General features: G+C 49.8%; 1 long non-coding RNA gene across 1 annotated transcript; it reads right to left on the reverse strand.

Moving 5' to 3' along the window:
• Window positions 1-334: 334 nt before the first annotated feature.
• On the reverse strand, window positions 335-10,683 carry LOC102555094 (uncharacterized). Its single transcript, XR_001837635.3, has 4 exons — window positions 10,405-10,683; window positions 9,056-9,158; window positions 7,877-7,972; window positions 335-7,537 (listed from the first exon to the last, which is right to left on the reverse strand). It is a non-coding gene; the product is annotated as an uncharacterized LOC102555094 (long non-coding RNA).
• Between the last annotated feature and the right edge of the window lie 488 nt (window positions 10,684-11,171).

Raw genomic sequence — 11,171 nt, forward strand, 5'->3', positions numbered from 1 at the left:
CTGTTACAGCAGGAGAACTGGCCCTGCCCCTCACCTGGGAAAAGTGGGAGAGCTGGCCCTGGTAGTGCAGGTACAGGAGAGCCAACACCCAGGCCCAGATCCAGGGCTTTGAGTTGGCCCACCCCAATGTCTACCCCATCTGTGAGCTGCTAGAGCATGTGAAGGGGTCGTCCTGCATAACCATAGTGAAGGATCTCCATGACTCAGGGCAGCAACAGGATATCTGAGAAGAGTTCTGGTGAGGATCCAGGATTGATAATGTAGCAGAAGCCAGAGGCCTTGAACCAGACCAATGACTCACTGTAATGAGCATGTGCAAGTAAAGCTGATTGGTAAAAGGGTATACTGTGGGACACACCACTGTTCCCACAGCAAGATATTTTTGTATTTATTTATTTATTTGTTTTCATATTTTTGTTTTCTTTGGGGGAAGGTTGCAAGGGTGGAGGGTGGATATGGAGGGATGGGGAGATGAGTGGGATTGGGGTGCATGATGTGAAATCCACAAAGAATTAATAAAAATAAAAAAATTAAAAGGATGAGTAAACTAGATTTTGTCAAATGTAGAAACTCACTTTGCATAAAGAAGTGAGAAGGTGCTTCAAAGGCCAGGTCAGATTTTACAGTCTGCTATTCAGAGTCTATAAAGAACTACTTCGACATAAAAGAAAAAAAAAGGGTGAGTTGCCCAATCCAAAATGGATAACTACAGTTTTCCAAAGGTGACACGTGCATGGCTAGTAAGTGCAGGAGAAAGAAAACTTGTTCAACTTCATTGGCCATCGGAGAAATGATGCAAGCCTAAACCTCAGGATGGGAGTCAGGAAATAACAAGGTTAAGTCAAATTTGGAGAAGCCAAAGCCAGACATGCTGCTACTCAGATAGGTGGGTCACTTTCCAAAGTGGCCCAGTGATTTGTCAAAATGCAAACTTTAGAAGCACCACATTGCAGCCCTGGGTACAACATGTCCCCACAGATCAGTCTATGAGTATTCATGGGGGTATTATTCATAACAGCCCAGAAGTGGGGACAAGCCAAATGTGGCTCACACATCTAATGGAAGGACTGAAGAACATGTTTCTGGAAGGATTGATCTTTAAAACATTGTGCTGAGTGGAAAACCGGTCAGGAGAGATCAGGCACCATGTGACTCTGTTGGTAGGGCAGCAGTTCCACAGAGGGAGAGCTAGTGACTTCTGTGAGCTGGAGGAATGGCGTGGGGGAACGACTTAGAATTACAAAGTTTCTTTGGGTGTGATTAAAAGAAGTGAATGTTCTAGAAACCGTTGGCATGTCCATTTTAAAAATGGAAAGTGTTATGTTACAGAGTTATAGCTCAATTAAAATGAAACTTTAAAAGATTTATGTGCCCACAGTGGCTCTGTACCAGGTAGGGAAGAAGAGGAGGAGGAAGAGGAGGAGGGGGAGGGGGGGAAGAGGAGGAGGAGGAGGAGGAGGAGGAGGAGGAGGAGGAGGAGGAGGAGGAGGAGGAGGAGGAGGAGGAGGAGGAGGACCTGAGAATGGAGCCTAGGTGCCTGTGGTGGAGAGAGACCTCGACCTCTCTTAAGCTGGGGTTCTCTGCCCAGAGCACTGCCAGGAAGGTTGCTGCTCACAGCTCTGGGCTGGGATACACACCCACTAAGATGTGTCACCTGGGGAAGTCGTGAGCCAGCTTGGCGTGGGTTGCTTCTGTCAGTCGTGCATGCCGGGAGACACCTGGGGCGCCAACTTCTGGGCCACCACCCGCCAGAAAGACAGGCAGCCTGCCGCCTCGCCTCCCTGTTTGCACAGCCTGGCTTCATTAGTGGGGAGGTGAGGATCTAATTTCCTTCAAACAAATGCCGGGGGTTGGTGCTTCCCTCCAACAATGAGCAGTGGCAGACGGTGAGAAATCTGCTTACACCTTCTGGGTCGGGGTGGGGAGTGGCTCTGGCATGGCTGCCGGAGAGGCAAGCCCCGTGTGCCCAACTGGAAAGGAAAAGATGCGGCCAATTCATCTGTAGTGGAGGGGCCAAGACGAGGGGTCTTCCAGCAGCGTTTCCACGGTTCCGAGACAAGAAGCCAAGAACTTTAGACATTTTGGGTGTGGCGTAGGCCCGAATGCTGCGGCAGAGCCCAGAGGCAGGCTTGCGCCAGGAGGAAGTAGATAGCTGAGCTGTGCTGGAGCAATGGCAGCCTCTGTGACTGCTGCGGCACACAGCTGCCCTTGGTAAGGAATGAGCTGGACTTGACATGTCTGTGTAGGTCAGTCACAGGACAAGGCCACACACTGAAGGCTTTGGGGAGATCCTTTAGGAGGCTCACTCAGGGCCTTGACTAGCACACTACAGCAGGGCATCAGGTAGACGGTGACATTCCTTCGCAGTCCTATGAGCCGTATGGAAGGAAGCTCAACCACAGTCAACTGTCATAAGGCACGGCCTCCATTAGGTCCTGGAGAAACAATGGGAAGCTTGGCAGCTCTAAGAGACCCTCTTTGTGTCAGGGAGGTCATGGTCACCCAGATCATAAGCATGCAGCTCCCAGGCCACCTTCTCTGTCCTCATGGTATCGGGTCCTCAGGCTTAAAGACTGGGGCGTATTTTCCAGCTGTGATGAGCTGCCACATACCAGGCCCTATTTGTGTTAGGTGTCCTTATGCAGCACCGGGCTGGTGTGGAGAGGCTCTCAAACAGCCATCAGCAACTTCATTCTGTTACCAATGGTCTCCATCAGAGCATGGGTTTTCCAATATCCCTGAGGGTGGTAAGTCTGACACAACTCTAGCCCTCATGGAAGTTTACTAGGAGAAAAGTGAGCAACTAAACAAGGGAATAAAGTGAGTTGGTGGTACACAACTGTAATCCCAGTAGCCAGGAGTAGAGAGAGCAGGTTCAGAAGTTCAAGGTTATCGTCAGCTAAGTAGCAAGTTCAAAGCCAGCCAAGGTTACATAGGGTCCTATCTCTAGAAATTAAAACAAAACAAACAAAACCCCCTAAGTTATGATGGGTGCTAACAAGACAATACCAGGATGGTGGGGGAGAACGGGACAAAGGACCTGTTAGTGTTAAAGCCAGCCAGCCTCTGGCAGGAAAAAACAGAGGTGGGACATAGCAAGGGCAGGGAAGCACAACTTAAACCTGGGCTACTCAGAGCTGGGGAGCCCTAAGATTGCCAAGAGGTGACTGGGATTATATAATACAGAACAGAGGGGGAAGGCTGGTGTATCAGTTACTTTCTGGCACTGCAACCAAAACAACTTATGGAAAAGTTTATTTTGGCTTACAGTTCCAGAGAAAGTCCAAAAGCAGGAGAGTTCGGACAGCAGACCACGGGAACAGGAAGCTGAGAGATCATATATTGAACCGCGCACAGAAAGCAGAGTGGTGGAGCCGGAAATGGAAGGAAGCTCAAAACCAGCCGATCTCAGTCTCCCTAATGCTGTGGTGACTCCCAACTGTAAACTTATTTTCACTGCTACTTCATAACTGTAAGTTTGCTACTGTTATAAACTGTCATGTAAATGCCTGTGTTTTCCATTGGTTTTTGGCGACCGCCAAGAAAAGGTTGTTTGACCCCAAGGGATCAAGACCTGCAGGTTGAGAACCCTAAACTCAAGGCAGCAGTGGCTTCCTCCAACAATGCTCCACTTCACAAAGGTTCCATAATTCCCCCAAGAGAACCAACCAGAGGCCAAGGGTTCACATATGTAAGAGTATGGGGAACATTTCTCATTCAAACCCCCTGGGCAGGAGTGGCTCCCAAGAGCAGGAAATACAGAAGAGGAGACATAACAGTGATGTAGAGGTGCTTGCCCTGCTTCTCTTGACAGCGAGTTGCACACTGTCCCAGCCTACTTACCAGCATGTCCTCACCTTCTGTAGGCTCACGCACCTCAGTGGGTCATCCAGTCGCTGCCATCTGACCTTTGGTTGTGTGTACAAATGTAATATAAGGGGGGAGGGCATGGCACCCTGCTCTCCACATCGAGCTTTGAGAACTAGGAATGGAAGATGATACTAGAGGCAAAACTGCCAGGAAAAGGCTTTGAAAGCGACATGACAGTAGTTGTCCCCAAACGGCTCACAGAGGCACCTTCTCTGTTTCCAGTCCACCGTGGCTCGCTCCTTTGAGGCAGGGAGCACTCCGTTTGGGTGTTTTTCTCCAATGGGAGGTGAACGTGACAGTCTTCACTCTGCTCACTTTTGTTGCCATTTGTAGTGGTTCACTTCCTGTGCCTGTTTATGGGTGGCACGAGCCTATCTCTAGTAAATCCCCCGACCCTCCACCTTGTCTGGCTTTCTAGTGTCGTGTGACCGCCTTCCTCCATGGCTCCTAACTTGTTGCTATTGTTTTCCTATCAGGGTCTTTTATCTTGTTAGATGGGTGTTTGCTGACCTGAACCCTTGCACTTTTCCATAGTCAAATCTGTCAGTCCTTTCCATGCTGGCTTCTGGGTTTTATGTCATGCTTAGAAAGACTTTTTTCACACCAAGATTTAAAAAAAAATCACCCACGTTTTCTTCTATTACATTTTTAGATTCATTTCTGACATTTGAATTTTAATGCTTTGGGATTTTTTTTTAAGTATGAGAAAGATTTAGCTTTATTTTCCCCAAATCTCTGTCTCCCTTCACCATGTGTTAAACAGTCCATATCTCCCCCAGGTTTCTTGCCATCTTCACCAGCTATTAAACACTGATGTTCGTGGGCCAGTTTCTGGCCCCTCCACTCGGTCTCGTTGATGAATCTGTTCATATTTCGAATACTTTTGTCAAGTTCTCTTTTTAAAAAAATTTTGATCAGAAATTCGATTTGGATGTTGATCAGCAGATTGACGGCTTAGCATCATCCTGCAGCTCCGGGTTGGACACCTCACCATCTTCCCCGACTCTCAGCCTCTCCGCTGAGCTCTGAAGCTCTGCTCAAATGAGGTGTCTGACTGTCTTAGCGTTTTCCTTTTTCTGGGCACTTTTCATCCTCAACTGCCGGTGAGAGTGAGCCCCTCCCTTCTCTAGTGTCTTAGATTTTATATCTTATGTAAAGCATTGCTTTTGATAGATTGTCTTTTCTTTAAAGATTTACTTCATTCTATATGCAGGAGTGTTTCCCTGCCTGTGTGTGCACTATGTGTGTGCAGTACCCACGGTGGTCAGGAGAGGGCATTGGATCCCCGGAACTGGAGTTACAGGTGCTTGTGAGCCACCATGTAGGGACTTGGAGCCAAGTCTGGCTCCTCTGGAAGAACAGTCAGTGCCTTTAACTGATGAGCTGTCTTTCCAGCCTCACACTGGTTTTCTTGTGGGTCCTGGGGATCAAAGCCAAGGTTCTGCTGCTTCACAGCAAGCACTTTAAGAATTTCCCTTCCAGCCACTGTTTTGCATAATGTTCAGCCCCAGGCCCAGCCTGGTGGCTGTGGAAGCTGTTAGCCACTCATAGCTGTCTAAAGCTGTGCTCAGGCTTATAAAAGTGGTGTTGACAAGCTGTTCCTTGCTGTATTCCAAAGGGTGAGTTAGTAGCCACTTTTGTAATGGTCAGGAGAGATGTTAAGCATGCTTGTGCGATGGAATGTTCTGGAAAACATGGTTCTAGGCAGTTGTTTGCACATTCATATGTGCATATTTTCTTGGGCTGGGGAAAGGTTGACTTCTGAATTCTTAGAACACAGCCTGTGCCATGGTTATTTCCCTTCAGAGCAGGCCCCGTTCTCTAGCTGAGCTAGAAAGTGTGCAGAAATTCTTTCTCCTTTCCCCCAGGGTGAACGTGTTATGTCCTCAAAGACATTTTCTGTGCCTTGGACCCCTTGGGTTCCTTCAGAACACTGCCACTCTCCTGTCTAGGGATGGGAGCTGACCTCTCTTCTGTTGTGACACCATCATGACCTAGAAAGCCACAAGACTCCTGCCTCAGGCAGGGCACTTTCCTGAGTTGCTGGGGGTCAGCACTTGGGCTTCTCCAAGCCACATTTTGTGAGGAAAGCCAAGCTGGCCCACCCAGAGAAGCCCCGTGCCTACAGGAGGAGAGATGCTGCTGCTGTTGTGAAGGTTTGCATAATGAGTGCTCCCCAAAATGAGGCCAAGGGTGCTAAAGGATGGGCCCCAACCTCCGAGTGAGGGGAGGTGATGAGGCCTATAAGACCTCCTGGAAGAAAGTTACTGTGCACGTTCCAAAGGGGGATAGTGCGACCCCGCCATTTCTCTTTGCCTCTGTGCAGCAGTGAGGTGAACAGCCTCTCTGCCGCCAGCTCCTGCTGTGACATGCTTTCATTACCATGGCACAAAGACAGTGGAGCCAGCAGACTGTGGACTGAAATACACAAAGCCGTGAGCCTCAGGTACTTTGTCACAGTGATGGGGAGCTGACTAACACAGATGTCTGATCAGTCATTTCAGCCACCAGCTACACCAGCAGCCAGGGCTCCAGACCACTGGCTCACCCTTCCTGAGTGCCTGACCCCTGACCCAATGTCACTAAATCTACGTTTGTTATTTGAAGCCACCATTAAAAACAAACAAACAAACGAACAAAAAACTAGAGTGGAGGGAAGTTGAGGCAGGAGACTGTGAGCTGAGAGAGTCGTGCCGGAGTTACTGAGGGTTTCAGATGTTCATGAGGGCACCTTTGGATGTTGTGTTCCGTGGACAGGGGCTCCTGTTTTACTTGTCTGTCCAGTCACGGTGGCTGGCTCTTGCTTCTGGAGACCCAGTAGCTGCACTTTGAGGGGAGGAGGGCTGGCTCCTCTCCATGCTGGCATTTGGTGCCAGCCTGTCACCATGGCAGCAGAGATTGGTGCTACCTACACCACAGGAAAGGGAAGCTGCTCAGAGTGGATTCTTCCTGATCCCCAAATCACTCTCTTCTTGTGACTCGAAGCAGATACAATTCCTTCATCTTCTGATACAATTTCCAGAAGCAAATCCCTCAGCTCTTTTTCCTAGACTCCTTGAATTAACATCAAAAACTATATTTGATTTGAATTTAGCTCCAAGGCTCTGAGTTTTGTTGAGGCTAATCCCCTGTCTGCTTGGCTTCCTGGAGTCACAGCTGAGGTTTGCCTGCAGTCACTCCTCACAGACCCCAGGGGCAGAGAGGAGTGGCTTGGTTTCCCAGCCAGGCTTCCTTTCCCCTCCCCAAGCTCTGTGCCAATTGTGATCCTGGCTGTGGTGGGCTTGAGGTGAGACAGGAGCATCCCAAGGGATGCAGAGAAGACTTGAGGGCAACCGAGAAAATGAGAGTGGAATAGACCAGAGGGAGAGCCACCCTGTGCCGGAGCAGAGTGGGTAAGGAACCAGTGAGCCAAAAGGCAGCCACACAGCCCAGGCAGGACACCTCCCCACCCAATGAACCCCTGGGCTGCTGACCTGATTGGTAGGATGAGATCTGAAATGCTGGGGAATCTCTCCTGGTGGTTTTTAGCTGATGACACACAGATCATCAGGGGAATGCCACTGAAGGAGATATTTTATCTCTGGACTCTTCCTCCTCTTCTTTCTCTTTTGCCTGCCACAGGTTAACAGTTGTCTCCTTCATGGAGACAAACTATTTTGCCATACTTCTAAAGAGTGGGACAAATTAAATGAGAACCAATGCAAACCTCCCCTCCTTATAAGCCTTCTCAGGTAGCTTCTCACACTGACAGAACACTGATCCACACACCAACCACTTACCCATCCACCCACACACCCATCTATCTACTCATCCATCCACCCATCTACTCATCCACTCACCCATCTACAAACCTATCCATCTGTCCGTCCGTCCGTCCATCCATCCATCCACCCATCTACTCATCCACTCACCCATCTACCAACCCACCCACCCACCCACCCACCCACCCACCCACCCACCCACCCATCCATCCATCCATCCATCTTGCTCTATCAGTAGTACTTACCGATAAGTTACCGAATGCACGGCTCTACGCGCTGGAGACAGCAGATGAAACCCTCATCCTCATGGAATTTAGAGTTTGGTGATGCAATGAGTGAAGCTGACAGAAAATGGGAGTGTGGAGTTAGCAGGACTGTAGTCTGGGTGCATCTCCACAGGTGCTGCTGCATGGTGCAGAAGCAGATGGGAATCCCATGGGTGGCCAGCTGAGACCTTGCACTGTAGATGGCTGGAACAGCAAGTGCAAAGGCCCTGAGGTGAGGGCATCTCGGTTTTCTTTGGAAACAGGATCCCAGTGGGAGGTGAAGATGGGCAAGACCTCGACTTTTCTAGACAAGGCCACATCTAGGCTTTCATGAGTGTGAGAGTGAAAGCACGGAAGGGCATGGCTCTGCAAAGCACCACATCAGTCCTCCAGCATCTCAGCTCATTGACATCTCTGCGGCTCACTCACCCCTGACAGCATTCCCATGTTCCCTTTGCCTCTGTAAGGCCATCTGCCCGAGAGATCCCTGGGCAGGTTGGGATAGCAGCATCTTAACTGACCTATGTCCCCACTGGCCACTCAACCCTATCAACCAGGGGACTTATTTTTCCATGCCAAAGCCCAGGCAGAGGGAGCCTCTCAGGGGGCATCATCATGGAAATTCTAACAAGAAGCCCCTTTGTAAACAAAATGACCAGGTACAGGGAGTGCTTGAGGAATCGCTGTGCACATCTGGACAGATGTGAAGCCAGCATCAGCCTTGGGGTTAGGCAACCCTGGAGATGGGGAGAGACAGAGAAATGAGAGGGAGGGAGGGAGAGAGGGAGGGAGGTAAAGAGGAAGGGAGGGAGGGAAAGAGGGAGAGAGGAAGGGAAGGAGAAAGGGAGGGAAGGAGGGAGAGAAGAAGGGAAAGAAGGAGGGAGGGAGAAAAAGAGGGAGGGAGAAAGGAAGGGAAGGAGAAAGAGAGGAAGGGAAAGAGGGAGGGAGGGAGAGAGGGAGAGAGGAAGGGAAAGAGGGAAGGAGGGAGGGAAAGAGGGAGGGAAAAAGGGAGGGAAGGAGGAAGAGAGGAAGGGAAAGAGGGAGGGAAAGAGGGAGGGAAGGAGGAAGAGAGGGAGGGGAGTGAAAAGTGAACTGTGTGAGCTGGTTATGTTGCTGGACCATGTAGGTCCCTCTGCTGTAGCTGTCTGTGCTCCTCACCTGGTGCACAGCATGGGCTTTCCATGTCTTCCCTTTTTCAGGATCTCCTACATGAGTCTTTGTTCTGCCAGTCAGAGGTGGGGACATTCTGACAATTTTTACCCTGGTAGAGGACAGATGACATAAAATAAATTCATGTTTTAGTGGCAATGTCCTCTTGACCATTCGATGCTGAAGCCAGCTGTCCACAAGGACCTTGCCCAGCCTCCCCCATAGCTCAAAAAAAAAAAAAAAAAAGAAAATGAAAAGAAAAGAAAAGAAAAAAAGGCCAACAGTTAAGGGTAAAGTGTTTGTCTTACAAGTATGAGGACCTGAGTTCCTGTCCCTAGCGCCCATATAAAAGCCAGGATCATGGTAATCTCATCACTGAGCAGAGCGTTCTCTCTCTCTCTCTCTCTCTCTCTCTCTCTCTCTCTCTGTGTGTGTGTGTGTGTGTGTGTGTGTGTGTGTGTTGGTATGTGAGGGTAGAGAATGTAGACCCCTGGTGTGGTGGTGTGAATATGCTTGGCCTAGGAATGGCACTATTAGTAGGTGTGGCCTCGTTGGAGGAAGTGTGTCACTGTTGGAGTGGGCTTTGAGACCCTCCTCCTAGCCACCTGGAACACAGTCTGTTCCTTGCTTCTTTGGGATGAAGATGTAGAACTCTCAGCTCTTTCTCCAGTGCCGTGCTTTCTTCCTTGATGATAATGGGTTGAACCTCAGAACCAGTAAGCCAGCCCCAATAAATATTGTCTTTTGTAAGAGTTGCTTTGGTCATAATGTCTGTTCACAGCAATGAAAACCTTAAGACACCTGAAATAGGCATGAGCACGCACGTACACACACACACACACACACACACACACACACACACACACACAAACTTACACACACACACAGACACTTACACACACAGACACACACACAGACACACACACACAGACACTTACACACAGAGACACACACACACACTTACAGACACACACACACAGAGGCACACACAAACTTATACACACACAGACACACACACACACACACACACACACACACACACACACACACACACAAAGGCCTAAGGACCTAGTCACATTACGAGGGGTTGGGAGGGGGGTGGGGATGTAGTGGGTCCTAAGGGGAGGCTTCCATATTGGGAAAGAAGAGACTGGGTGTTCAGGAGGCAGCTGCCACGGCTTTGCTTCTGAGCTGACCTTCTGACTCCTGCTGACCATGACCACCAGCTTCTGTTTTCTGCTTTCCTCCTCCCCTCCCCTCCCCTCCCTTGCCCTCTCCTCCCCTCCTCCACTTCCCCCTCTTCCTCCTCCCCTCCCCCCACCTCTATGAGATAGTCTGAGCAGAAGACACTTTCATACCCTGTCTGAGAAGCTTCCAGTTAGAGCATATCACTCTCGGTGCCTCTGTTCAGTGACGTGCTGTCTTGCATTCTGTTCCATGATGGTGGACTGAACTGCTCACTAATTCTATCTGCTCCGGCTTCTGGAATGTTCTGTGCTTCCTGGCTCTGCTCATCTCTGTTCTTTCACTGTACTTACAACAACTTCCTTTGATTTTGCCTCTTGGGAGTGAGGAGTGCTCCTTGCCTCTTGTTTTGCTGGCTTATGTTCACATCGTTTTTAAACGTCCAGAATGGAACGATAGCTATCTGTTGCTTTCTGGGTAGACAGACCTCCCCTCCCTGTGTTGCCATCACACCTCCTTCTTAGCCCGCACCAACCATTCCCACAGGCTGGCATGGCTGGAACAGCCTAAGGTCTCTGAGGCTTTCCTGAACAGCCCTAGAGCGAACTGTGCTCTGACGTATATATGAGCTCCTGCCCTTGAGCATCTGGGGAAACCTGGGCTTCCGCTGGGCCATCTCCATGGCCTCCTGGGATTTAAAAAGACTCTAAGTTTACTCTAACTTCTGTCTTGGTTATGCTGAGTCGGGCTAGGCCTTAAGGACTAACCTCTCTGGGCCCTGGCTGAGTCTCTCTTACTCATCACATGACCTGGAAGCTCCCACTGTCCCCCAGCCTCTGAAGCGTAGACTTCTGCCTTTCTTCCTGGAGGGTAGCCTGTCGGAGGTCCTGGACCAGAGCACCCTCTCCACTCCTCTCCTTCCTCCTCCTCTCCCTTCCTC

This window comes from Rattus norvegicus, chromosome 4 (genome assembly GCF_036323735.1).
Source record: "Rattus norvegicus strain BN/NHsdMcwi chromosome 4, GRCr8, whole genome shotgun sequence".
In the NCBI taxonomy this organism is placed as follows: domain Eukaryota; kingdom Metazoa; phylum Chordata; class Mammalia; order Rodentia; family Muridae; genus Rattus; species Rattus norvegicus.